At 36.1% G+C, this 26,927-nt stretch overlaps 1 protein-coding gene across 19 annotated transcripts in view; it reads right to left on the bottom strand.

Annotated features, from left to right (window-relative positions):
- LOC123880334 (basement membrane-specific heparan sulfate proteoglycan core protein-like) overlaps nt 1-26,927 on the bottom strand; it is a 189,292-nt gene that overhangs the window by 64,953 nt on the left and 97,412 nt on the right. The window contains exon 1 of one of the 19 annotated variants that reach the window (XM_045928416.1): nt 24,514-24,590. The exons of the other annotated variants lie outside the window; for them this stretch is intronic. The gene's annotated coding sequence lies outside the window, so the exon portion shown is untranslated. Of the gene's footprint in view, nt 1-24,513; nt 24,591-26,927 lie in introns of those variants that run through there. 19 annotated transcript variants of the gene reach the window in all.

Below are 26,927 nucleotides of genomic sequence, written 5' to 3'. Positions count from 1 at the left end.
ATTAGTCGTCATACAAACACATTACAAACACGATATATTTATAGTTTGCTATTGGTATGCTCGGGAAAAATATCTGGGCCTACTAGATTTTCAATTTTTTTTTTCATTTGACTAAAATTACCTGTTTTATGAAAACTAGAAAAAGACATGTTGCTCTCCCTGGGGCAGTGGTTAAGCACTGTGGTGTTATTAGTGGGAGGTCCCAGGTTCGATGCCCATCAGGGGTGCGGAATTTTATAATTTCTAAATTTTTGGTGGGAGGCTTCGGCCGTGGTAGTTACCACCTTACCGGCAAACCGTGCCGCCAAAGCACTCTCTCACTCACACTTATAAGCCTCAATAGCTCAACGGTTATAGGAGTGGACTGAATTCCGAAAGGTCGGCGGTTCAAACCCCAGCCGTTGCACTATTGTCGTACCCACTCCTAGCACAAGCTTTACGCTTAGTTGGAGGGGAAAGGCGAATGTTAGTCATTATTAAAATGGCTAATATTCTTTTATAAAAAAAAAAACGTTTTAGCGTTACGCTACGATGCCGTGTAGAAACCAAAGGGGTATGGGTTTAATAAAAAACTGCCATACTTCTTCTAGGTCAGCCCGCTTCCATCTTAGACTGCGTCATCACTTACCACCAGGTGAAACGGCAGTCAAGGGCTTACTTGAATCTGGATTTTTAAAAAAATATGTAGGGCTAGAATAAAATATGTTTCATTTTTCTCACACTCAAAACTAAGTTCAAAAAGATTTAGTTCTGTAAACGCGTTTTGCATACCACCGTTCATTAACGGCTCGTAATATTAATGGAACTCTTTTGAAATACTCAGGACGCTAGCACCTCCACTAGTGTTTATGTTTTTTGCATTTTTATATAAAATCACGCTTTTATACAACGTCTTAGGGAGCAGGTGAATGATTTCTTTGGTGTTTTCTTGCTGATTTTTATAACTGAAACCACATACAATTATCTTTTTCTTGTATTTAAATAAAAATCAATATCGCTTATATGAAAAATTTTAACACTTGAGAGCGAATTTGGCTGTTTTACTTGTATTCTAATATTAGCAGCTGGCTTACGTCCGCGACTTTGTCCGGTTGGATTACACAAATTTTAAACCCCTATTTTACCCCTTTAGGGGTTGTATTTTCAAAAATCCTTTCTTAGCGGATATCTTTGTCATTATAACTGTCTGCACGCCTTTCAGTCCGATCCGACAGATCAGTCAGTCAGTCAATCAGCTTTTCCTTTTATATATTTAGACTATAGCTTCTGCCCGTGACTTCATCCGCGTGATATAATCCATACACTGTAATACTTTGGCATAATGTAGCAATGTATAGTGAAACAATTTTAGAATCGGATCATTAGTTTCAGATATAAGTCATACATAGAAACTTACACATTGTAAAAAATATTTTTTAGTAGATTTAGTATTAGATATTAGTAAAGATTGAAAAATTTCATTAACAAATGAACCCTTTGTAGGTTTCTTTTAAAGTCTCCCTGACACATATAACTAGTCGTTAGCCTCCTTTAACAATGCAATCGTAAAAACTGCAAGTCGATAAGTAACACTGTTTGGGTTCATCTTCCGCCTTTTTCTAAGTTAGTTATAATTCATGTCCGATACTAATATTATAAATGTGAAAGTGTGTCTGTATCTCTGTTATTGGCACATAAGTAGGTAGCTTGTATCCCGTGGACGGACATAGGCTACTTAATTCCCGGAAAATCAAAAAATCTCATGGGATTTTTAAAAACCTAAATCCACGTGGACGAGTTCGCGGGCATCAACTAGTACAAAAATAAATTATTGTTTCGCTTTGACATGTAAGCTTGTTTCATTTAGTACCATCCCATGCTTATTTCAAATATAAAAATATAGTTATTTTATGTATTTCGTTAGTGAAATATAGTTGAGACATCCGGCACTCCGCCCCGTTGGTATTTTGGTTGTTTATATAATATAATACATAATTCCATCGTGGCGCCTTATAAATTGAACAAAGTTAGCAAAGACTGATACAAAAAGACGGAGTTATATTTTTTCAATATTCAAGGATATTCCTTCAAGTAATCAAAAGTGTTTGGTAAATAAAGCTACCGAATCTAAGATCTAAAGAGGCTTATCGCTATTTCTTATCCAAACAAAAAGGTAAGTACATGCTATGTGAACATCGCGAAGTATGTCATGCTTTACAAAGAAAGCACTGTAATCATGGCACACCATTTCTCCTGGATACATCTTTTTACCCCCGACCCAAAAAGAGGGGTGTTACAAGTTTGACGTGTGTCTGTGGCATCGTAGCTCCTAAACGAATGAACCGATTATAATCTAGTTTTTTTTTGTAAGGTGGTTTGATCGAGAGTGTTCTTAGCTATAATCCAAGAAAATCGGTTCAGCCGTTTGAAAGTTATCAGCTCTTTTCTAGTTACTGTAACCTTCACTTGTCGGGGGTGTTATAAATTTTTAATTTACACTTGTTCTATCAAGAATACCTATAATATGATACACTTGCCTTAGTACCTATCTCTTAATATTGAGCTATTTATATCTAGACAATGCCCGCGACTAAGTAGGTAGGCATGGATTTTGGTTTTTTGAATCTCATGGGAATTTACCGCGGTAATAGGTAAGTACCATGTCCGTCTCCCGGATATAAGCTATCTCTGTACTTTTCGTCTAAATCAGTCGTCGGTTTAACAGATAGGCAGTGAAAATTTAGCAGACAGACAGACACACTTTTACATTTATAACATTAGTGTGGATTAGTGAGGCACTTTATATTGAGGTAGACTCCAATAACATACAGCTTGGATCAAAGTTCAGTTTGATTCATATCTATGGTTTGATTACGATCCACTAGGTCCAATCCTAGTACACCGTTGATATGCTGTCAATTTTTTTAAATAATTGGATGGATGAAGTCCTCACTAATTAACTATTATGCTATTATTGAAATAATATTTTAAGAAGATCAATATTGAAATCATTGAAACAGTGTTTTACGGACGCTCCAAATGCTAAGTATTTTTTGATGTTTGTTGACATTATTGATAAAAACTGTCCATATTTTTATTTAAATAGGTTCAATATTCGGCTGAAATCCTGAGCGCATTTTTGCGCTAATAGACAAAACTGTGGCAGTAGTGAGCGCACTTGGAACCAAAACAATGTTAGAGATGAGACATCTATCAACATATAATAGTGTCAATACGAATATCATTTGAATCAACAAAGTGTCAATTTTATTTCCCGGTATTCTAATTCGATGGGGCTCATCAAATTGACACAATGAATAACTGTTATTTTATATGGCAAACTTTTTCCCGTGTATGTACTTATACTAGTTTTCTACCATTTCAGTGGGCTGTGGTAAGATTTTTTTCTGACCAATAGCGGTTAAACCCATCAACAAAATGCCAAGGTCAAATCCTTTGCCTTCCTTCCTTCCTTTGACAAAACTTTGAATGACTTTATAACATAAGCGTTCTACATAGACAGCTGTACACAGCGAAACCAATCGCCCAGCAAACTAATGTCCTATAAATTGGCCATGGAAAATTGCCTACGCAACTATTATTGTTCCCTGAGTAAAAACATAATCAAATAGATTGCTTGGCTGAGGTTCTCGTGGTGTAGTTGTGGATGCATATTGAATATTTTAACGGACAGACTGGACATTTCAAACAAAAAGTTAAAGAAGAAAAGTTTTTTGAACTGTTTAGAAAAAAGTTTTTAGCTTAGCTTTTTATTTTATCAATATTATTGGCAAAATATATTATCACTAGGTACCCATATTATAAATGTTGGTCTGTTGGTTAATCCTTCAATCAAATCAAAAGCAAAGGATGGACGTGATTTCTTGCTTGGATAATATAGTTAAAGAACTATATAAGTAGTGACATATCATCATCATCATCATCATCATCAGCCTATGGACGTCCACTGTTGGATATAGGCCTTCCCTATAGAGCGCCACCACACCCGGTCCTCAGCCTTCCTCATCCAGCCACTTCCCGCCAGCCGCTTTATATCGTCGGTCCATCGTGCTGGAGGGCGTCCCACACTACGTTTGCTTAAACGCGGTCTCCACTCAAGGACTTTCCGGCTCCAACGGCCATCGCCTCTACGACAGGCATGGCCTGCCCACTGCCACTTCAGCTTGTAATAGTTTGGGCTATGTCAGTGACCTTGGTTCTCCTGCGGATCTCCTCATTTCGGATCTTATCCCTCAGTGAAACTCCTAACATAGCCATAGCTCGCTGAGCAACTTTGAATTTGTGAACAAGGCCATTTGTCAGTGTCCACGTTTCAGCACCATAGGTGAGGACAGGAAGGACACACTGGTTGAAGACTTTTGTTTTGTTTGAAGTGACATATAGGCTAATTTTATCCTGGAAAAACAAAGAATTCAACCGGGTTTTTAAAAATCTAAACACACGAAGTTGTAAGCATCAGCTAATGTTTTATTAAAAATATTTATAAATACACTTTTTATAGATATTTACTTTTTATATTAATTAAGGTCATTCAAGGCGCAATTGTTAATAAATGAAATAGAGTTATTTTTAGTGATTTTGCATTTTACACCCAAATATATTGTAAAACTTTGTATGTTACACGTATGAATAAATTACACTGTCGGCGTTATTTCATACGCTTGCCTTCGGCTCGGGTATTATTTGCACCTCGACTATAATTTTCATCATGCCGCACTTGTAGCATAATATTATAGTTCCAGCTCATACCCGACACGTGTTGCAATGCAACTCACGCGCCACCTATTTAATTGTACGGTCATGGTATTAAATCAGACACTTTTACTAGTCTCCAATATTTTTTTTTTATATATTAGATAAGATTACAATACGAAAAAGGAATTTACTGATGAAGTAGGTACTTTTCCTTTTGATAGGTAGATTTAAAAAATGTCGGCTTGACTCGTTTACGGAACCACGCCGGTGTTTTCTATATGTTAGTAGAGTATGTTTCTAGCTTTAAAACTAAATGTGTCTTTTTTTAGTACCACGTAATACCTTTGAATTGTAAAGCCTTATAGGTTAATATAATAAATAATATACGTATAATCATTTTGACGGTGTTAATGAGATTCAATTTTACCTGTTATTAACCCCCGACCCAAAAAGAGGGGTGTTATAAGTTTGACGTGTGTATCTGTGTGTCTGTGTGTCTGTGTATCTGTGTATCTGTGTATCTGTGTATCTGTCTGTGGCATCGTAGCGCCTAAACGAATGAACCGATTTTAATTTAGTTTTTTTTGTTTGAAAGGTGGCTTGATCGAGAGTGTTCTTAGCTATAATCTAAAAAAATTGGTTCAGCCGTTTAAGAGTTATCAGCTCTTTTCTAGTTTTCTTGTAGAAAAGAAGGTTAGATAATCGTTAGGTTCATAATATTATGTCAATTGACAAATGTCAAGCTGTCAAGATGGACGTTGCCTAAATACATAATCATTTATTTGAAAATGATGTTTTGGAAAACTCAAATACTTTGGATCGTCGGGGGTGTTATAAATTTTTAATTTACACTTGTTTTATATCATGATGGTGATTTTCTAAATACCAATCAATCTATCTGTTACTAGACTTATTTGTGAATTAATAATACTAAAAACAGATTTATATTTTTAGGAGGAGTATAAAATTAACAGCTCTTTTTATGCTGGTGTAGGGATTTCAATCATACTTATTTGTATATTAATGTCCTAATAGGTACGATATTTCTAAGGAGACATCCGTATCAATAATACCTAAAATTTTCAAAACAAAGTTTAAATCTTTTCAAATTAAACTCTTTTAAATGTTTTTTCTTACATTTAATTTACTCCTTACGAATCTCAGTGCTCCTAAAACTGCCTAGCTCTAAGTATGCACTGTACGTAAAAATAGAAGAGGTAATAAGGCTCTCATTACAGTATTTTCCGGTGAATATGATACCACTGTTCTAGCGTTGTCTACACAACAATGCCTATTAGAGGGATGACACCCATTGTTTCGATCTTTGCATGGTAAGAATATGACCTCATACGACAAAGGTGCTGTTAGACAAAAGAAATGGTGTCCAGTCGTGCTTTTGAAAGAGCTTTTTTAACTACAGGATAGGGTAGCACTTAACGACAATCATGCCTCAAGGAAAGCAAAGATGAGGTCTAAGTTAAAGCGCGCTTGGCTTGAAGGTACATAAGTTTTACGTGGTAGGAAACACGTATAACTTAGGTGTACCAAATGAGTAGCAGTACGTATCAGAAACGTTGAGCAAAAACGTTTGGTGCGAGTAGATTAGATGCTGACCACATAAGGATGCCAAACGCTCACGATTTTTCGCTGTTCTGTGGTAGATCGGTGAAGGCGGAAGGAAGAGCTCCAGTAAGTAAGTTATTTGTTACTTACTACTTAGTACTTACTACTTACTACTTAGTACTTTTATAAAAAACCGACCAAGTGGGAGTCAGACTGGCGCACCGAGGGTTCCGTACTCGGGTATTTTTCAGACATTTTGCACGATAAATCAAAAACTATTATGCTTAAAAATAAATACAAATCTGTTTTAGAATATTCAAGTAAAGCTCTTTCATATGGTGTCCCACTTGGTATAGTTATCTTACTTTGAAAATTAAAAAAACATTTTAATTATTTTTTCTGTGATGTAACAACAAATTCACGGTTTTCTGATTTTTTTCTTTACTTGTACTATAAGACCTACCTAGCTGCCAAATTTTATGATTCTAGGTCAACGGAAAGTACCCTATAGGTTTTCTTGACAGACACGACTGACGGACGGATGGACGGACGGACGGACAAACAGACCGACAGACAGACAACAAAGTGATCCTATAAAGGTTCCCTAAAAATTTCCAGAAAATCGCATTTCCATACGTAGAAATTCTCTTTGGCTTATTGTTCGCGCAAATATCACACCATGACGCTCTGCATTTCAACATTATGACACATTTCCATTTTTTCCTGACCTTGAAAACCTTTATCTGGTCATAGAAACATACTACGTTTTTATTTGATTCAACCCACGGATCGGATTCAGATCGGGTGGTATGTCGCAAGCTACGTTTTTGTGTTTTTATGATCATTTTCTAAATGGAAATATGGGAAATAAGTATTATGTGAGTTAGCAAAGCGATACAATTTCAAATCCAAATTGTTCCAAACGCAAATGTTATAAACAGTTCCTAAAACAGTTTTATCATAATTTACTGGCAAACTTTATTAAAAAACGACGCAAACAAATGGCAAATTGCTAAAACTCTAAATTATCAGATACATTTTGTCGGGACGTTATTTCGGGACACTTATTTAGAAACTGATATTAATTTCATGATGAGCGAGCATCGCGTGCGCTTAGTACGATGTCGTACACCTCGTCCCAAGCCACACACTCTAGCGTGTCGTTGATATATAAAACGTGCATTTTTTTTATTCTGATGAAAAATTAACGAAAGTAAAAAGAAAAAGATAAAAAGTGGATAGGAAAACACTTATCTCTATGAGTGACCTCTACAAGTGATCCTTGGCAGTGGGAGTTGTAAAAAAAGAAGAGTTTTGTTGATATTAAATCATCATCATTATCATCGATCCACCACCTACCCACTTCTGAACACGGATCTCCTCTCAGAATCAGAAGGATATGGCCATAATCCACTACGCTGGCAAAGTGCAGTTTGACAGACTTCACACACCTTTGAAGCATTATGGAGAACTCTCAGGCATGCGGAAAAATGCATGCCTCCCGATGTTTTCTGCATTGTTAAAGCAAGTGATTATATGTGTTTTAATTTCTTAAAACACACATAGGTATGTCTGAAAAGTTAAAGGTGCGTGGCCGGGATCGAACCCCCACCTCGCTAAAATATTAAGGCCTTGCTTCACAATCGCCAGATAAACTTTATCTGACGGATAAGTTTGATATTTTGACAGATTTCCGAAAGAAAAACTCTCATAACATCAATTTTATTCTTTAGATAAGGTTTATCTGTAGGTTGTAAAACAGGCCCTTAAGCTAAATAATTTCCAAGCAACCGCTGTCTCTTATCACTTGTTTCGTGGCATGCGGTAATCGGTGAATAGTTGCTCTTTATGCAAATCTGTACAACGTCACGACATCTTCGGTGTTTTGTCTTTTTAAATTGTGAAATATTTTACTTACTTTAATAGTTCACGAAGAAACTTTACGTTTAAATAACTACTTTTAATTATGGCAATAAAAAGAAACTTAAATAAATTTGTAACAAGTGAATTAATTTATCCTTTACATAAAATGGACCAAATGTTTTTTGACATTATGCAAAATTAAACCTCTATAAAGCAACTATAAAGCCTTTAAAGTAAGTTAGACATGAATCCAAAAATATCTAACTAACATAATGTTATCGGACAATGTCGACTAACTACTTTATCCAATTTTCGAAAAGCTTTTAATGGTATTATAGGTTGACTTATTCCATTGGATTGGTAACAGATTTTCCAGTTACTTTCAACAGCTGTTCGATTGAGTTGAAATTTAACAAACACGTGTGGTTTGGATGATGATAGATGATTGTGATCCCATTCAGTGTCTATGAAGGAGGTGTGATGTGGCCATTAGAACTGATGGCTTATAGCATAACAATCGAATATGGACTCATTTGCTTTATTTTTAAGAACTTTTTAGAAAGAGGATGTCATTTTGACTACATGACTACATCAATTTTTAGTACTTTAAAAAACTTTTTCTTACATTTAACTTATTAACAACCGTTCAATAAACCCATACTTGAAACAGGGTTTTCTATTATAACAGCTTCGAAACTATTCGAATTGTCTTTGAACTTTGAAGCAAATACACTGTTTTAATGCAGTGCGCTCAACATGACATTCTAAAGTTATCCGGTTAAATATACTTACTGAAGACTACTTAGTTTGTTAAACAATGGCCTAGTAGATTACTGTACTCATTTGCTAGGCCTATTTATTCGTATTACAGATGGGTTTCGATTTTAGTAACCTGTTAGGTAGAACCTTGGTTTTTTACCTCATTAAGTTATAAGATTTGATAAATTAGATGTAACATCATCATGATTGACCCATCGCCAGCCTACTATTGTCAGATCTCCTCTCAGAACGACAAGGTTGGTCACGTGTTGATTGGCAGATACCTTTGCGAACATTATGGACATCTACTTGTAATGTGGCGATAATAAAAAAAAGAATACCCGGCTGAGTTTGCTGTGGGCTCTTCTCAGACTTGGGCGCGTTTGGAACCCTCGTAGCTTCAGTTTTAAGTTATCACCACTATATCGTACAGATTTAACAATTCCGACCATCAAACGCAGTACAATTGTACTACCTACTTTGAATAAATGATTTTGACTTTGACTTTTTTACTTTTACTTGAACTCTCAGACATGCAGGTTTTCTAACAATGTTTTCGTTCACCATTGTAGCAAGTGATAGTAAGTGACGCACTTAACTCCGAAAAGTTAAAGGTGCGTGCCCGGGATCAAACTTACAACCTCCCGAATAGGAGGCGAATGTCTTAACCACTAGGCTATCACGGTAGTTATATATATATGTATATTATATAGGTATATCATATTTGACAAGCATGGTTCACCAGCAAACATACATGTTTATGGCAGCTCTATCAACGCGCTGGTTTGGAATGCAGTTTCTACTAGAAAAGTTGGTAAGATCTTATCAATGACCACTTCTATTAAATTATTAATTAATTAATATAAATACACTTCATATAATTACTATAGTTAGTCAATCTACGAGAATCTTAGCAACAGATATTATAATAATAATTACTTAATATGTCATCGGTCAAATTATCTGCGTTGATATATCGACGTAAGTACATTATAAGTGGAATGAATATACCTTAATCAGATATTCAGTGCGGTCCTGTTAATTAGAACTATCCATGAACCATCTATTGCCACGTCACTCACCATTAGCAGTTGCTACAACTGTCGGTTCAATTTGTTGGGTTGAGTGATGACAGGCAATGACGAATGTCACAATGCCCATTAAAATTCTGCACTGTTTGTAGTTTTATCATCACAGTGAGATAAAGGCCTAGAAATTATTTCTGAGAATCGTTCAATGGTCTCTATTTGGGGCATATTAATATTAGTCAGTGGTTAATAAGCCTAATGGTTAAGACTTCAGCTTAAAATCGCTTAGACTGTCGGGCCGTGAAAGCTAGCAGACAGACAAACAGACACAGACAGACAAACACATTTTTGCATTCTTAAATATTGGTATGGTTAATATGGATGGAAGTAGGGTATGGATTATGCATGTAATTTATTTTAAGTTAAATTAAAATTTAAGCTAGGATAACAAAATTATATTATTGTTGCAGAGTTATTTGTAGCACCTTTAGCACGGATGCGTGAAGTCCACTGCAGCACAATTATGCCTACATTAATTTTTCATTATGTTTTCCTCAGGTCAGCGCGTCGTTTTTGCTCTAATTATGTGTCTCCTTTGTAATAGTTTCAACGATGTAACTTATACATACAGGAAATTGCATTTCATGGAAAAAGTACTCACATTGAAAATGCACAAATGTGTTTTTTTCTAATTTATTTAGACTTTGTGGCAAAAAGAAGAAAGCATACTATAATACAATCGAAGATTATGTAGGTAAATGATAAAAGAGCGTGGATTTGACCTGCAGCTCGCTCCAGCAATGCGCGGGACTTCAATTACACTTATGGCATAGTACCTATTCTATATCAAATCTTTCAAAAGAGCATTCGCCGAGTTTCTTGCTGGTTCTTCTTGGTAGAAAAGGCATTCCGAACCAGTGGTAGATCCTGATTCAAAAGTACTTAAAAGATTAGTTGAATAAAAAATATTTTGATTTGATTTGATTCAGTATCCAATGAATGCTAAAGACCGGACGAAGTGGGCGAGAAAGTACAGGAAAATAGACTCCATCTCGACTTGTGAGTAGGCGGGATAGCGCTTCTAATAAATCGAAGAACAAGAAGAAGGTCTCTAAAGGTGAAATTTTGACCCTGAACATGACTAAATACTCTATGTAAATCTTAACATATAATGTACAAGAGAAACATGTATAAAAAGATTTCCCGCGTGGATCGAACTAATATTTTAAAACTTTTTTACTCTGGTATTTTTATAGAGAAAGAGCCAGCGAGGGCCAGACCTATACATATTTACTAGTTATTTTATAAATGCTTAAAGTTTCTCTGCGTATTTTCCCCAACACAGGGAGGAACGACCAGTGACTGTGAAGATAGGATCATGGTGGCTTTAGGAGATAAGATGTAACAAAGGTATAATTTTTTTTACGTCAAAGTGTAAAGTCAATTGTTTTCATATTTTCTTTGCAATAGTATTAGAAATCACGTCATGTATTGCCAGACTGTTGCAACCCCATGCCAGATGCCTTCAACGTTTAGTAAATTGTTAAAGTTAAATATTTATGTAGTATTTAAGGTTTAAAGATAAACTTTCAGCTTTTATAAAACAACGAAGGTCTTGCCCTAGCTGGTTCTTTGTCCATTAGATACGGATGCTTTGTAGGTGACCTATATGTCAGACTGATCGTTACACACTAAATTAAAATCAAACTATGAATGAATCTAAAAGCATAAAAGAGAAGACTCATAAAGGGAATTGAAATAACAAAACAACTAATTATAACTAAATGTAACAAAATTTAAACTTAGCTGATTATTAACAGCGAGCAATGGAGCGGGCCATGCTGGGTATATCGCTCATTGACCGTGTGCCAAACGCCACAATCCGGAAAAGAACGAGAATAACTGATATTGTTTTGAAAGTGTCCAGGTTGAAATGGAGATGGGCAGGGCATGTCTGTAGGACTACAGACGAGCGATGGACTCGTTTGCTGCTGGAATGGAGGCCACGTACCGGAAGGAGGAACGTTGGAAGACAGCCCTCCCGTTGGTCAGACGACATTACCAAGTTGGCGGGAAAAACTTGGAAGAGGCTCGCACAACACCGAGAGGAATGGCGTGCACGTGAGGAGGCCTATGTCCAACAATAGATTAACAAGGGCTAAGAAAGAAGAAGAAGAAGATTATTTAATCAACTGAATACTGTTAAAAGTTTGTAGTAGTTAAGTATGTAGGTGGTTAGCGAGAATGTTAAAGTGAGCTCATGTCTCTTAAATTAAAACCGAATTACAAGTTTATTTTATTTGAACGTCTTGGGTGTCGTCAAGTGTTGTTGTTCTCAACATTTAAATTCGCTTTGATGTGCGATCGCTCTGTTTGTCTACGAAATACGATATGTGTTCGCGAAATAACATCGGCATAGTAACTTTCCTATTATAAAGGAAAAGCGTGTAAAGCATTATCAAGTAAATATGTAGATTGGTATTTTTATATCGTTATGTTTGATCATCACATCAAAAAAAGCTAAATAACATCAAATGACTAGTGAATGCATTTCATCTATTACTTAACTACTAACTTTGATAAAGGCAGAAATCTTCACGCAAGTGCTCACAACAACTGTACGTTTAACTTAATCGGTCAAAAGATGCGCGAATGTAACGAAAATACTTAAGTATGCTGTAAAATCTTTACTTTTTAACCCCCGACCCAAAAAGAGTGGTGTTATAAGTTTGACGTGTGTATTTGTGTATCTGTGTATCTGTTTGTGGCATCATAGCTCCTAAACTATTGAACCGATTTTAATTTAGTTTTTTTTGTTTGAAAGGTGACTTGATCGAGAGTGTTCTTAGCTATAATCCAAGAAAATCGGTTCTGCCGTTTAAAAGTTATCAGTTCTTTTCTAGTTACTGTAACCTTCACTTGTCGGTGGTGTTATAAATTTTTAATTTACACATGTTGTTCTAAAATCAAAACGCTATTGGGGTAAAAGTTAACTACCACTGTCGATCTCTACCTCTCATGTCTCTACAAATAATACAACAATCACCGTTTAATCAACTTAGCTTATGCGGTCGATTCTTATCAAAGATTCTCAATAAACGTCTACACGATCTACACGAACGATTACATTTTACCTACAGCTAATTAATTATTGCAGTACATCAACTACCAGGTTGGGTGTAGTAATCATAATTATTACATTACTATTGTCATAAATTATCTATTATGTTTTAATATAACCGATAAGCACTAACTATGGTAAATATTAATCTTTAAACTGGAGTAGATAGATCCTAGATATACCAGGGTAGATGTGGGTAGACCACAGATGACTTATGGACCCGTTTACTACTGGATTGGAAACTGCGTATCGGTAAAAGCAGTGTGGGACGATCTCCAGCTCACTGGACCGATGACCTGAAGACGGTGTCAGGGAACGGGTGGATAATGAAGGCGGAGGACCGTGTCTGGTGGCGCACTCTTGAAAAAGCGTATGTCCAGCAGTGGACGCATACAGGCTGATGAAAAAAAATGGAAGAAAATCACCTCGTTGGTCCAACGATATCACGTAGCGTGTTGGAAAAACATAGAGGAGGCTCGCCCAGCACCAGGACGAATGGTATACGCATAAGGAGGCCTATGTCCAATGTATAAATAATGGCTAGTAAAGAAGAAGGAAATCTGCCCGTGAAAGTTCATCTTGAAGTTTCGCAAGAGCGCATTATGCAGTATTTTCGTGACCATGATTCGTGTAGGCAACTGGATTGACCACCCAAACCACTCATATTTCTCTACCTAACTATTGGTAGGTATGAACCCGTTATACACCTACATTATAATTTATAAATCATCACTAGCTGCCATTTCGTCAGCGTGGATTTAGGTTTCCGAACAGCTAATTCTTTTTTTCTGGGATCAAATGATGTATCGTGTTAATGCAGACTTAGATATCTCCATTCAGAATTTCGGCCAAATCTGTTCAGTCATTGTGGCGTGAAGGAGTGACAAACACCCAAACTTTGACATTTAGTCAAAGTCAAAGTCAAAGTTATCTACGACTATGTATTTAGCTATCATATTTACAATATTAATAAGGCTGTGTAAATTGAACAGTAACATGGTATTAGTGAGATTTGTCGCCATGTGAAAAATCCGGTGGTCAAGAAGGATCGTGAGCTGGAGGTCGGTTGATTGATAGAGTGGAGAAGTAAAATATTGGTGCGTAGAATTGGATGAAAAAGTGTGTAAAGGTCTTCTCAGACCTGGGCGCGTTTGGAACCCTCGTAAGGTCACGTATATAATCATAAAAAATCATCACCTATCATCTTACAAATCTAACAATTCTGACCATCATAAGGAGAATAGTACCTACTTTAAATGATTTGAGTTTGAGACCTGCAAGCGAACGGAAAAACCGAAAGGCGTATAGTGGCGCAGAATAAGCATGGGTCCTAGCAGATTTGAGGTCATTTTGTAGTCGGATGCCAACATTCTGAGCCAGTGAATTCTCCAAAAAGTATTTAAAGGAGTGACACATATACTTATCAGTACGAGCCCTCATATTATAACCTAATGCCAATTGAACCATTATACCGGTCACGAACAATCATGTTTTATCTTATCGAATGACATCCTTACTTGTATCTCTCATAAATAGGCACTCGACATTAAAATTTGTACCAATTAGTCAACCACACAAAAAAAAAACAGCGTAAGAACCTATCCACTGAATTACAGCGGAGTGGAGAGTTTTCAGTCAACTAATCAGACTCCTGAGAAAACCAAACTGATTGGTCTGCTTCACACATCTTTGCCGCAGTAGAAGAGCACCATTAGAAAAAATTGTCTATGCGTTTTGATTCAGACCTAGCAGTATCTACCAGCTTCTATCTGTGCAATATTTCCACTTCCACTAACCAGTAGGAACCTATAATAGGTACGTTTTTAATTTAAAAAAAATGATAGGGAACATAAATAAATGAATTCAAGAAAAAAGTCATAGTGCAGTTTGTACAGTTAGACAACGATATTATAAAATTAGATCCTTTTGCTAAGTAAAATGTGACGATAGTATAATATGAAAACGTACATTAGTTGTCATTCGCGCCAATTCAACTGCGAGCAGTCTTATATTTTTAAACTATAGAAAATCAATGCGCATTCAGCAATTAAAGTTATAAATATAAATATCACGTTACGTATATGTTAATTATATATATCACATGTACATACCTAAAATTCACCTAATTAATGTTAATGTACATTCGAAAACCCCGTTAGCAGTATGAAACTGTCCAGCAATTTTCATTATTGTCATGTTCGAAATGGCTGGCGTGTCAATTCAAAAAGAGACTAAGTATCGACTTTTTTTCTATAATGAACCTTGTCATAGCAAGTGGGAGAAAAATATATATTATTATTCAATGAGCGAAGCGAAAATTGTATGTCTATGATTCAAACTAATTACTAAAAACACGTGTTGGTATTATTACAAAATTAAAAGAACGTTACGGCATCTTGGGACGTGTTTGATATTTGATTTCTCACGATCAAAACATGTGCCCAATTCCTGGCCCAATTGTATAATTGAACAAAAATTTTCACGGACACTGACCAAAAGGATAAATGACAAACTAGATGATGCCGGCGACTTTATCCGTGTAACTCCTTGATTGACTGTCTGTCTGTCTGTCTGTATGTGCGCGTATTACGCGTAAACTACAGAACAGATTTAAATGAAGTTTGGTAATGTGGTAGTTGATATTCTTGGTTAACATGGTAGTTTTTATCCCGAAAATAATAATAATGGGTTCTTCGGGATACGGGATCAAATATTTTGTCGATTTTACTCCATAACTCCGTCTTTGAATTAATTTTCACAATTATTTTTTCTTTATAAAGTTTGTATTGTCAGGTTGGTACTACGTAAGTTTGGTGAAGATTTGATGAACATGATGTGATGATGATGAGGAGTTGATGAATTGACAGTTTTGGAAATAGAGGACAGAAACCCTCAACGAGTAGCACTAAATCAACTAGTGGAATAATATCCTGTATCCGTCTTCAGGATGCAAACTATTTCGCGACTTCTTCGGTATGGGTTAATTTTTTTATAAATCCCGTGGAAACTCTTTAATTTACCGGGACAAAAGTAGCCTATGTTCTTACCCGGGTTGCAACTTGCAAGCTTAATCGGTTAAATCGTTTAAGTGGATGGGCCGTGAAAAGTTAGCAGACATTCAAAAGACTTTCAGAATTATAAATTATTAAGTACTAGCCGATGCCCGCGACTTCGCCCGCGTGGATTCAGGTTTTTCGAAATCCCGTGGGAACTCTTTGGTTTTCCGGGATAAAAAGTAGCCTATGTGCTAATCCAGGATATTATCTATCTCCATTCCGAATTTCAGCCAAATCCGTCCAGTAGTTTTTGCGTGAAGGAGTAACAAATATACACACACACACACACACACACACACACACACACCCACACACATACAAACTTTCGCCTTTATAATATTAGTGTGATGGATATGGATATCTTATAATTTATTGATCCTGAGTCTCAATGCCGTTGCAAAGGCCTCTGCAACCGAGGCCCTGCCAAGTTCCTGTCAATACATGGTTCTGTGTGAATAGACCCATAAAAACGTGGACAAAAACATTTTAACCAACAACGGGGATTGAATAATTTATCATTCGAGTTTACTCCACACGGATACATAAAAGACGATGTGTTTTGAATTAATTGAGAACGCAAAAGGAATGCTACATTTCTAAAACGGTCTGTGTCACTGTTATCGCATACCGCATAAGATTTGCGGCATTGTAAGGTGAGTAATAATTACAATGTACGGGCCTTTACGAACTGACGACTTGAGACAAAACTTATATCTAAATCGTAATAATTATAAATATAACTGTTGCATAGTAGCAGGGATTCCTTGCGGAAGTCTATGATGTACAAGAAACCAAAAGCTTAATTTGCTATAATCCGCTAAATCAGCAACATGCAGAATGCGATATGCACCGCCCGCCCTGCCACTGCTAAACATGCGGGAAAAGCCAGCCATAAAGTAAGCAATAGGTACACACCACCACCACGCAGCACCACACAGATCCCAAAACCACTCGACGCATGTTTCGCCCCGATACCGGAGCATCCTCATACATTTACATATCATAACGGTGTTACAGCATGTTTATCAGTGCGAGGGCGGGCGGTGCATATCGTATGCTACATGTTGCACCATACGGATTCGTCTGGTTTAACAGATTATGGCAAACTAAGCTTTTGGTTCCTTGTATAAGTATAACTAATAACCGATTGGACTCACGTTATTAGGCAACGTAAACCTGACTAGTTTCAAACTCTTCCGGGGTCCTTTTTCAAAGGGTTTCTATTCGCGATGGGGCGCTAATTAGTCTTATTCGCGAGCAAAGGCCCATTAAAAATCATTCCTATTCTCATTTTAATCGCCTAGTAGGTTAGCGTTAGTTCCAAAGTTCCGCTATGTAGACGAGCGCGAACGCGCTGCATATCTTTAAGACACACCAGGAATTTTGCCTGCCCGGCCAGGCACACTTACACAGGCATGTCTATGGCTAGATAGAGATTTCACCCATTTTAAAACCTAGTTAACATTTGTATTTTCAAGGAACTTTCACTGGAGGTATTTTAAAGAGAACGGTAATTTTACGTATGTTTTTCAGGAGAACGTTTCCCGTCAGAAACGTAGTCCAAATCGAAAAAAGTTATTTTATTTTCATACTATCTGCACGAGTTACGTTGGTAAACTTATGCTTGTTTTTAAGGTTCCGTAGTGAAATAAGGAAGTCTTATAATAGTTTCGTCTAATCCATCTGTTCATCTGTCTGTGATGTGTTATGGCATTTATAAAAAACTATAAAAGCTGTATGACATTTAAGAACATTTTAATTCAAAATTGAAAAAAATTTAATTGAAAAAAAAATAGGGAACTTTCTGAATAAGAAAAGCGTGTAAAAAAATTGACTCCCTCAAGCGAGTTTATTAATAATATCATTATGAGGTTTCTGACAGTTTTTGGAAAAGAAAATACTGTTTCAGAAATAATGCGCGCTAAGGTTTTTAGTACCTAGCATGGTTATGGAACCTTTACTTATGTGTTTTCTGAAACGGACTTGATTAGCTTTTTAATTATTCTAGGCTAGAATAATTACACGTTTTAGCTTTTACCTGAAACTTCATCCATGTGGATTTACTTAGGTTTATTTTAGATTTCACAGAAATTCTTTATTTTCATTTAAAGCATACTATCCTTTTTCCCTTTTGCTATTAGTGGCTTAGATTTAGAATTTTCAGAAATCCCACAAAAGCGAGCGTTGGCGGGGATTTTAATCTATTTATTAAAAATGAATGTATCTTTATTTTTTCGCATGAAGCATTCGTGTACCATTCGTCCGATTATGATGGCACTTTATTCAGTTGTTGTTGGAACTAGCGGGAAGAAAGTGGCATGGAAACACATGCCGGTCGCCTACTTAGTAATTAAACCTAAAAGACATTGAGCAAGGATGCCTTACGTACCCGACAGTGACAGTTTGGCCTTCTGGCCGATCACTAACTTTTCATTAGCTAGCGTGGTGGACTATGGCGAAATCCCTTCTCTTTCTGGAAGAAGACCTGTGCTCAGTATGGGGCCGGTAAAGGGTTGATGAAGATGATATTGTGTCAGTACATATGGTAAGCAGGCAAATAAAAGCCGCGGTCGTCTGCCTATTTCTTAATAAAACGGTAGGGTGCATAATGCAGTTCTGCTTTGCATACACTGCCTACTAATGTGGATTTCCTATACAGACTTGACTCAAACGTCCTACTAAGAAATGACACCTTGAACTTTCAAGCATCGTTTATGATGTTTAAAACCAATTTGGTTTTGATTAGCGGTATTTTTTTCTTGGGTAGCCACTGGCCATAGTGCAATTTTAATTAACCCCCGAGCCAACAAGAGGGGTGTTATAAGTTTGACGTGTGCATGTGTGTATCTGTCTGTAGCATAGTGGCTCTTAAACTAATGAACCGATTTTAATTTAGTTTTTTTTTTTGTTTGAAAGGTGGCTTGATCGAGAGTGTTCTTAGCTATAATCCAAGAAAATCGGTTCAGCCGTTTAAAGTTATCAGCTCTTTTCTATTTAATGTAATCTTCACTTGTCGGGGGCGTTATAAATTTTTAATTTACACTTGTTATTTTTTTTACCGTTGCTTAAACTAGTGTCTATAATAATACCTTGAAATAATATCTTTTAAACAATAAAATCTTAAAAATTAAAGTCCATCCAATTGAATAGGATGATATGTAGGTATGGGTTAATAACCCTAACTAAGCCTGCGCTTCCGTCCGTCTGTCAATCCATCTGTCCATCTATCTGTCTGTTGTATCTTATAAACCGTAATCGGTATAGAGTTGAAATTTTCGCAGTGTGTAGGTTTTTCTATCAAATAAAATTAAAATGGCCGCCTTGTAAACAAAATAAAAAGTACAATATTGGTTGTCTTGTACGGTAGTACGGAACCCTTCGTGTACGTGTCCGATTCGCACTTGACCAGTTATAAAAAACTGGTCAAGTGCGAATCGGACACGTACACGATTGCATTGATCCGTTGAGGGATGAGACGGCCAGTAGGCATAAAGTCCTTCGATAGCGCTCTACTCATATTCTGTTCAGTAGATAGTAATACAGAGTTACAAAGGGCCTCTTTGTTCTAGAATTATAATTAAGTATATCATTGTATTAAGAACAAGAGCTTTTATTATGTCCAGGTTCTTACCACGGGATGTGAGATCGGGAACTGAAGTGCATTGCCCTATTATAGTTCCGCACAACTAATGCAAAACACGGAGGAAAACTAACTAACGGCGGAAAACTAACTAACGGCGGAATAAAGTCGGTATTTGCCTGTCTTTCTGCGTAAAGCTATTTATCACAATCATAAAACTTATTAACAAGGTAAAATTATAAAAAAATCCAAAAAAAACACAATTTTTTGTTAGAAAAGTGTTTTTTTGTAAACTTTATCAACATTTAAGTTTTAAAATACAGATAGGTCGTTCACATCTGATTAATATAACGTTATTATATAAACCGAATCCATGGTAATATTTATTGTAAAACTAGCTGATATCCCCGACTTTGTCCGAGTGGATTTATTTTAAAAATCGCGCGGGAATATGATTTTCCAGGATAAAAAGTAACTTATGTCACTGTCCAGGTTTTCAACTATATCCGTGCAAAAAATCTGGGCGCGCTGCGAACACTCTTTCAAAGGCGAAGGTTTGAGTGTATGTGTGTGTGTATGTTTGTTACTCCTTCACGCAAAACGCAAAAACTACCAGACGGATTTGGTTGAAATTTGAAATGGAGATAGATAATATCCTGGATTAGTACATAGGCTACTTTTTATCCCGAAAAATCAAAGAGTTTCCACGGGATTTCGAAAAACCTAAAACCACGCGGGCGAAGTCATGGGCATTGGCTAGTATTTAATATGGGTTATGAGTGGTAACTGTTAAAACTAACAACTTTAATACAAAATGTAGAATAAATCAGGCAAATAAAAAAACCTTTGTAGAAGAAGTTTAACTTTCGATTGTTTGAAAAAATGTAACAAAAACAAACTTCAATCCATAAATATTTATTTAGAGTTATATCCATCTCAATAAAGACAAAGTCCTCTTTTGTGGGTCACGTTTGGCTTTGAGCCTGTCAGTCTGTTCATTGCAATGATATCAATACAAGGAAAATATAATGTAACGAATCATAATTAACTTTTTCCGGTGTTGTTCATATTAAATAAAATATCCTGATCGACCCATTTCCGCCCCACTACTGAGTACGGGTCTCTTCTCAGAATGAGAAAGGTTTAGGCCATAGTCCGCCACGCTGGCCCAATGCGGATTGGCAGACTTCACACACCTTTGAGAATATGGAGAACTCTCAGGCATGCAGGTTTCCTCATGATGTTTTCCTTCACCGTTAAAGCAAGTGATATTTAATTGCTTAAAACGCACATAACTGAAAATTAAGTGGTGCGTGCCCAGGATCGAACCCCCGACCTCAGATAAGAAGCGGACGTTCTAACCACTAAGCTATCACGACATTAATTTATATAATATGAGGCTTTAAGATACTTATTTGATACTAATTAATTATCAGCTTCTGATTTTTTTCACTTATAGCTGATATATATATAGCTAGTTTATATACGAATGCTACAGGATTTAAATAATGATAAATTGAGTGCAATGTCACCTAGTAGGAAGGAAGCAATACAGTTTTAGATAGACTCAGGCTAACCTGATATTGCAGACATGGAATACTTATTGCTGTTTTGTTTGAGCATATCAGCTTCTACGGGGCATCAAAATTCAAAATTCAAAATATTTTTATTCAATTAGACTTTTACAAGTTCTTTTGAATCGTCAAAAGCATCTACCACTGGTTCGGAATGCCTTTCCTACCGAGAAGAACCAGAAAAACCATCGGAATGGAATGTTAAATAACTTGGTGATCCGGTTTTTTGTGGTCAGGGTAACTGGCTTCAGCTGAAGACTTCCACCAGCTTAGATTTGATACCTTGTAGAGATCCTAAAAAACCCTTTTTTTTATTCACTATCGGCAAGCGCTTGACCACAATCACACCTGATGGAAAGTGATGATGTGGTCTAAGATGGGACGCGTTTACCTAGAAAGTGCCTATTCGCTCTTGTTTGTAGGAAACACAGATCGCGGAATTTGCCTTGCCGGGAATCGAACCTCTCGGGTGTACCTACAACCACAGCGCTCACCACGCAACGGAGCTCGTCAAATATGCATGTTGACGTTTGCTCTATGGCATGAGATATATTGTCAGCAAAAACAATATAATGTATTGGTATCAAAATATATTAATATTTTGATAATTTTATTAACCAAACAACAAGTGGACTATTTAGCGAGGCATGTATGTTTTAACGAATTGATAATTAATTGCTATGTAAAATCAATCAATGTTTGTCGTTTAAGTAAGTTCTGACATTAATTAACTAGAGGTTTAGAATGCGTTTACTCGAAATCTATGTATGTAAAAGGAATAGCTGACTGACTTAGGTACTGATCTATCAACGCACAGCTCAAATGTATTGATATACTAGCCGATGCCCGCGACTTCGCCCGCGTGAATTTAGGTTTTTTGAAATCCCGTGGGAACTCTTTGATTTTCCGGGATAAAAAGTAGCCTATGTGCTAATCCAGGATATTATCTATCTCCATTCTGAATTTCAGCCAAATCCGTCCAGTGGTTTTTGTGTGAAGGAGTAACAAACATACACACACACACGCGCACACACACACACACACACATACAAACTTTCGCCTTTATAATATTAGTGTGATTACTAATGATATAATAAAACTATGTCCTATATCGATGCAATATATGAAGCAATTAATAAGCAAGGTGTCGATCCTAGGCTTGGTCCCGGATCAAAGGTGTGTGAAGTCTACCAATCCGCACTGTGCCAGCGTGTCAGACTATGGCCTAAACTAAAGTGGTCGGGTTGATCATAATGATGATGTCCTAATTAAATCCAAGTATTCTGACGATCTCAACCCATCAACTATTGCGGTCAACATAGAAATAAAATGCTCGCGGACCATCGTGATCGGGTAGAGCCGCCATTAGTTTTTAACCCCCGACCCAAAAAGAGGGGTGTTATAAGTTTGACGTGTGTATCTGTGTGTCTGTGTATCTGTGTATCTGTCTGTGGCATCGTAGCGCCTAAACGAATGAACCGATTTTAATTTACTTTTTTTTGTTTGAAAGGTGGCTTGATCGAGAGTGTTCTTAGCTATAATTCAAAAAAATTGGTTCAGCCGTTTAAGAGTTATCAGCTCTTTTCTAGTTTTCTTGTAGAAAAGAAGGTTAGATAACCGTTAGGTTCATAATATTATGTCAATTGACAAATGTCAAGCTGTCAAGATGGACGTTGCCTAAATACATAATTATTATTTATTTGAAAATGATGTTTTGGAAAACTCAAATACTTTGGATCGTCGGGGGTGTTATAAATTTTTAATTTACACTTGTACAAGTACAGGTGTATAGTCAAATTAAGTTTTGACAAACTTCACATACCTACATGATAGTCAAAAATCACAAGGAAATAAAAAGCTTAGTTTTTACTAAAAACTAAGGTCTAAGTTCAAACCACTAGTATATTCTAAAACAAATAAGTAAAAAATAAATAGGTATAACATTGTAGTAGCAAAGACCACCAACTTCGTTGCTCCATTTAGCTTATCACATACCTAATTAAATAACAATATCATATAATATTCGACCTTAGTATCAACAACAGGGTTGGTGTGGACTACACCATTTATACTTAGTGACAAGAAAACATCTATACTTACTAATATTATAAATGCGAATATCTATCTATCTGTCGGTCTGTCTGTCACCTTTTCCTAAAGTTCTGTTATGATTTATCAATCTGGACGAAATATACAGAGATAGTTTCAATCCCGCTGACGGAGATAAGAGAGAGTTTTATTTACCAGGAAAATCAAAGTTTCCACCGAATTTTCAAAAATCTTAAACCCATGCGGATGAAGTTTCGGGCCACATCTACTGATTTTTAAATATATATCTCTGTAAGTAAAGCCCACGTTTGAGCTACATAACAACTGAATAATTTTTAAATAACTTATTTTACATACTCACCAATTAATTTAAACTTTAAAATTCGATCACTTAATTTTATTATTGATATAATTACTAGCTTCTGCCTTTTTCTTTCATATTTAGGTTGATAAAATTGTTCAAAGTGTGGCTTTTAAAATATAGGTAATGGTTTCCAGTTCAAGAAGCGCCACGTGATCTTTACTTTTCTTCCACTAATATTTCAAACACTTACGGAACTTCTTAGAAATAACGGAAAAGTTATGATTTTTTTTATTAATGCCTATATTAATTATTTTATATTTCCGGAAATTGAGATCAAATACTGCGTCAATTTTTGCTTAAACTTCTCATACCTCAAAGACCGGTCTAAAATAATTGACACTGCCAAAGTTAATAATGCCTAAATGAAGTATGAAAGATAAATTACTCTCAATAACTTTTGTGTGAGATATTTTCAGCTTGTCGATTATATCATTTTGATCTAACGTTTTGTGCATTGGTAAGGAATTACGCGCGAAAATTTGGAAAATAAATTTTCGCTCCAAGGATTATCAGAATTCCCCGTTTGAAATGGAACGTTATCAAACGGCCTCAGCTGTAACTCAAATCAACGAAAAATAATATAAAAGTCGCTTGAAATTCGTAGAGCACGTAAGCCGGAATGGTACAAATTAGCCTTCAAAAAAGTAGTTTAGGAAAGATTTTTCAGAGCAACATTTCAGCGCAAATCGGCTAAATGCCAATTTTAAGTTCTAAACTGTTAATGTAACTAAGGAAATGTTTGAAAGTTTCCTCTCGTTAAAGCCTCACGTTGGCGAGCGCGGGATACGTAGCCAGATTTCGTTCGGCGCCGTTACCGTATGGAGTGTGGAGGATACGATGGGAATCTGTCACAAAACTTACGGATGTCGTATGTCGTGTGCAACCGCGCGTTGTCGGAGCGTGCGAACGGTCGCCCGTGCTGAGAGGGACTGAATTGGACTGAATGCCTCGCGATAGTCAAACTCAAAGGCTCTATAGTATGTAATGCATCGCCTAGCACCGAGCAGCCGATTGCACGGAACGCGTAGGACGAGCCTGCCTGTCTGCCTACGGGAATCAGATTACAAGCTGTATGACATTATGTTGATACACCACCGGAATCAACGTAATTAGAGAAAGCTTGTAAGCTCGTATGGCTTAAGAAATTAAATTAGAGAAGAACAATACTAACATTTCTCTAGCTTTGATCCGCTGGTCAAAGATGTACACTACGGTGGATTGACACCAAAACAATATATTTTACACTACTTTATACCCGCAACTTCATCCACGTGGATTTAGGTTTACTAAAAATCCCAAAGGAACTGTTTGATTTTCCGGCATAACTGTACCAAAATTCATAAAAATCGGTTAAACGGATGGGGTTTTAAGAATCCCGTGGAAAATTTTTGATTTTTCCGGGATAAAAAGTAGCCTATGTCCTTCCCCAGGATGTGAGCTTACTTCTGTACTAAATTTCATCAGAATCAGTTAAACTGTTTAACTGTTGGGCCGTGAAAAGCTAGCTGACAGATAGATAGACAGGCACAGTTTCGCATTTATAATAGGTATTAAGTATGGATATGGGTAATACTTACTATAATAAAAAAAAATCAGTTCAAATAAGTGTAGTTTACCTAATGTGAAAAGTTTTTTAACAGATTTTAATTACATTACTGTTTTGTTTTCACCTTTATATCATCGATGATAGTGATGTCAATGTTCTCTACATTACCTACGTACCTATCATCTCTGTTACACTCTATAAAAACATATCCATCAATTTGGTAGGAATAGCTATAACCAATAAATATAATATTATAATGTAATAAAATATAATGTAAAAAATATATAATATAATAAAGTCTTATGTAATAAATATATTATGAAAGCATAATTCAGAACTGCCAGAGCATAACCAGAGTGAACTAGAAGGCACATCTCGGTTTGATCCTGAATCGATGATATCTCAAGTATTAGGCTATGGTGACGTAAAATCAAAGAAAAACCGAACTACTTTAGGGCTACTTGCGTCAAATGTACTAACATTTGACGCCTGCCAGTGACGTTGAAGCCTCTACATTTAGTTAGAAGTTCCCTAACTGTGGCATAACTGAGAATTGCCCAGGCCAATCGTGGTGCGCCGACGTTTCTGCTTTGGACTATAACATATGAAACCAGAAAACAATGACGCTGGCCGAGCGAAAGAATAATTATACTCTGGCCTACATTTTTTTGTTAATGAAAATATATCACAAAGCTTTAACGGATCTTTTGTAAATCCTGTAAAACGCCGCAGCTGTGCCTTCTTCCACCTGTTGTCTAGTTGGAATAATCTCTATGCGAAAAATTTACAGTGCTTAAAATATTTCCCCTTAGCTTGGAGGCTGTTCAAAAATACAATATATGTAATGTATATATGTCCTTAAAATAAGTGTTTATTATATTTTTGTATTTATCTGTAACGCGCGCGCGCTACAACAGATTACTTACAGATACATAATACAAATTTTAAAAATACCGAAGTCTCTTTTGATGCATTTGGCGATTCAAAAGTGTTGTAAAAGTTTAATTGAATAATAAATATTTAGATTTGATTTGATTTGATTAGGAGGCGGACGTCCTATCACTGCTTCATGTATATGGACTATTTTTTATCCCAGAAAATCGAAGAGTTCCCTTGGGATTTTTGAATACCTACATTCACTCGGATGGAGTCGCAGGCATCGTCTAGCACTTACTATAACTATGTAGTTGATAAGATGGATAAAACAAAATTTAGTTACCTATCTATCGTTATACTCGTAATTCGATTGAACTAAACCCAAAAGTGTGCTTTAGGTATCTAATAAATATTTTCATTAAAGAACAAGGAGTTTTATTACATCAATCATTACCGTAAACAGTCAATAATAATTCAATCAAAGCTATTAATAGTTAGTTACTTAGTACCTATTTATTCAATAAATAATCATAGTTAATTATGAATCATGACAACATCAGCACTCAGTCTGATTCACTTCGTATTTTCTATAAGTAATTTTTATCCCTTCTTACTTACTGCATTGTGATTGAAATTCTTGTGTCAAAATGATTACTTTTTGCTTAAATTTTCTTACCCGCAAAAATACTGTCTATATATGCAAAACTTGGCGACAAAATTCAATCTGTGCTTTTTGGTCTTTCATCTAAATTTCCCAGAAAATTAAAACATGGTTGGATACAAAAAAATCCGAAAACTACTCTGAATAGTCCATATTTTTTAGTTTTAATCGGAATCTATACTTCATTTTGCT

The sequence above is a fragment of the Maniola jurtina genome, chromosome Z (genome assembly GCF_905333055.1).
Source record: "Maniola jurtina chromosome Z, ilManJurt1.1, whole genome shotgun sequence".
In the NCBI taxonomy this organism is placed as follows: Eukaryota; Metazoa; Arthropoda; class Insecta; order Lepidoptera; family Nymphalidae; genus Maniola; species Maniola jurtina.
The sequence above is the reverse complement of the archived record's forward strand: the minus strand, read 5'-3'. Positions and strand labels throughout refer to the sequence as shown.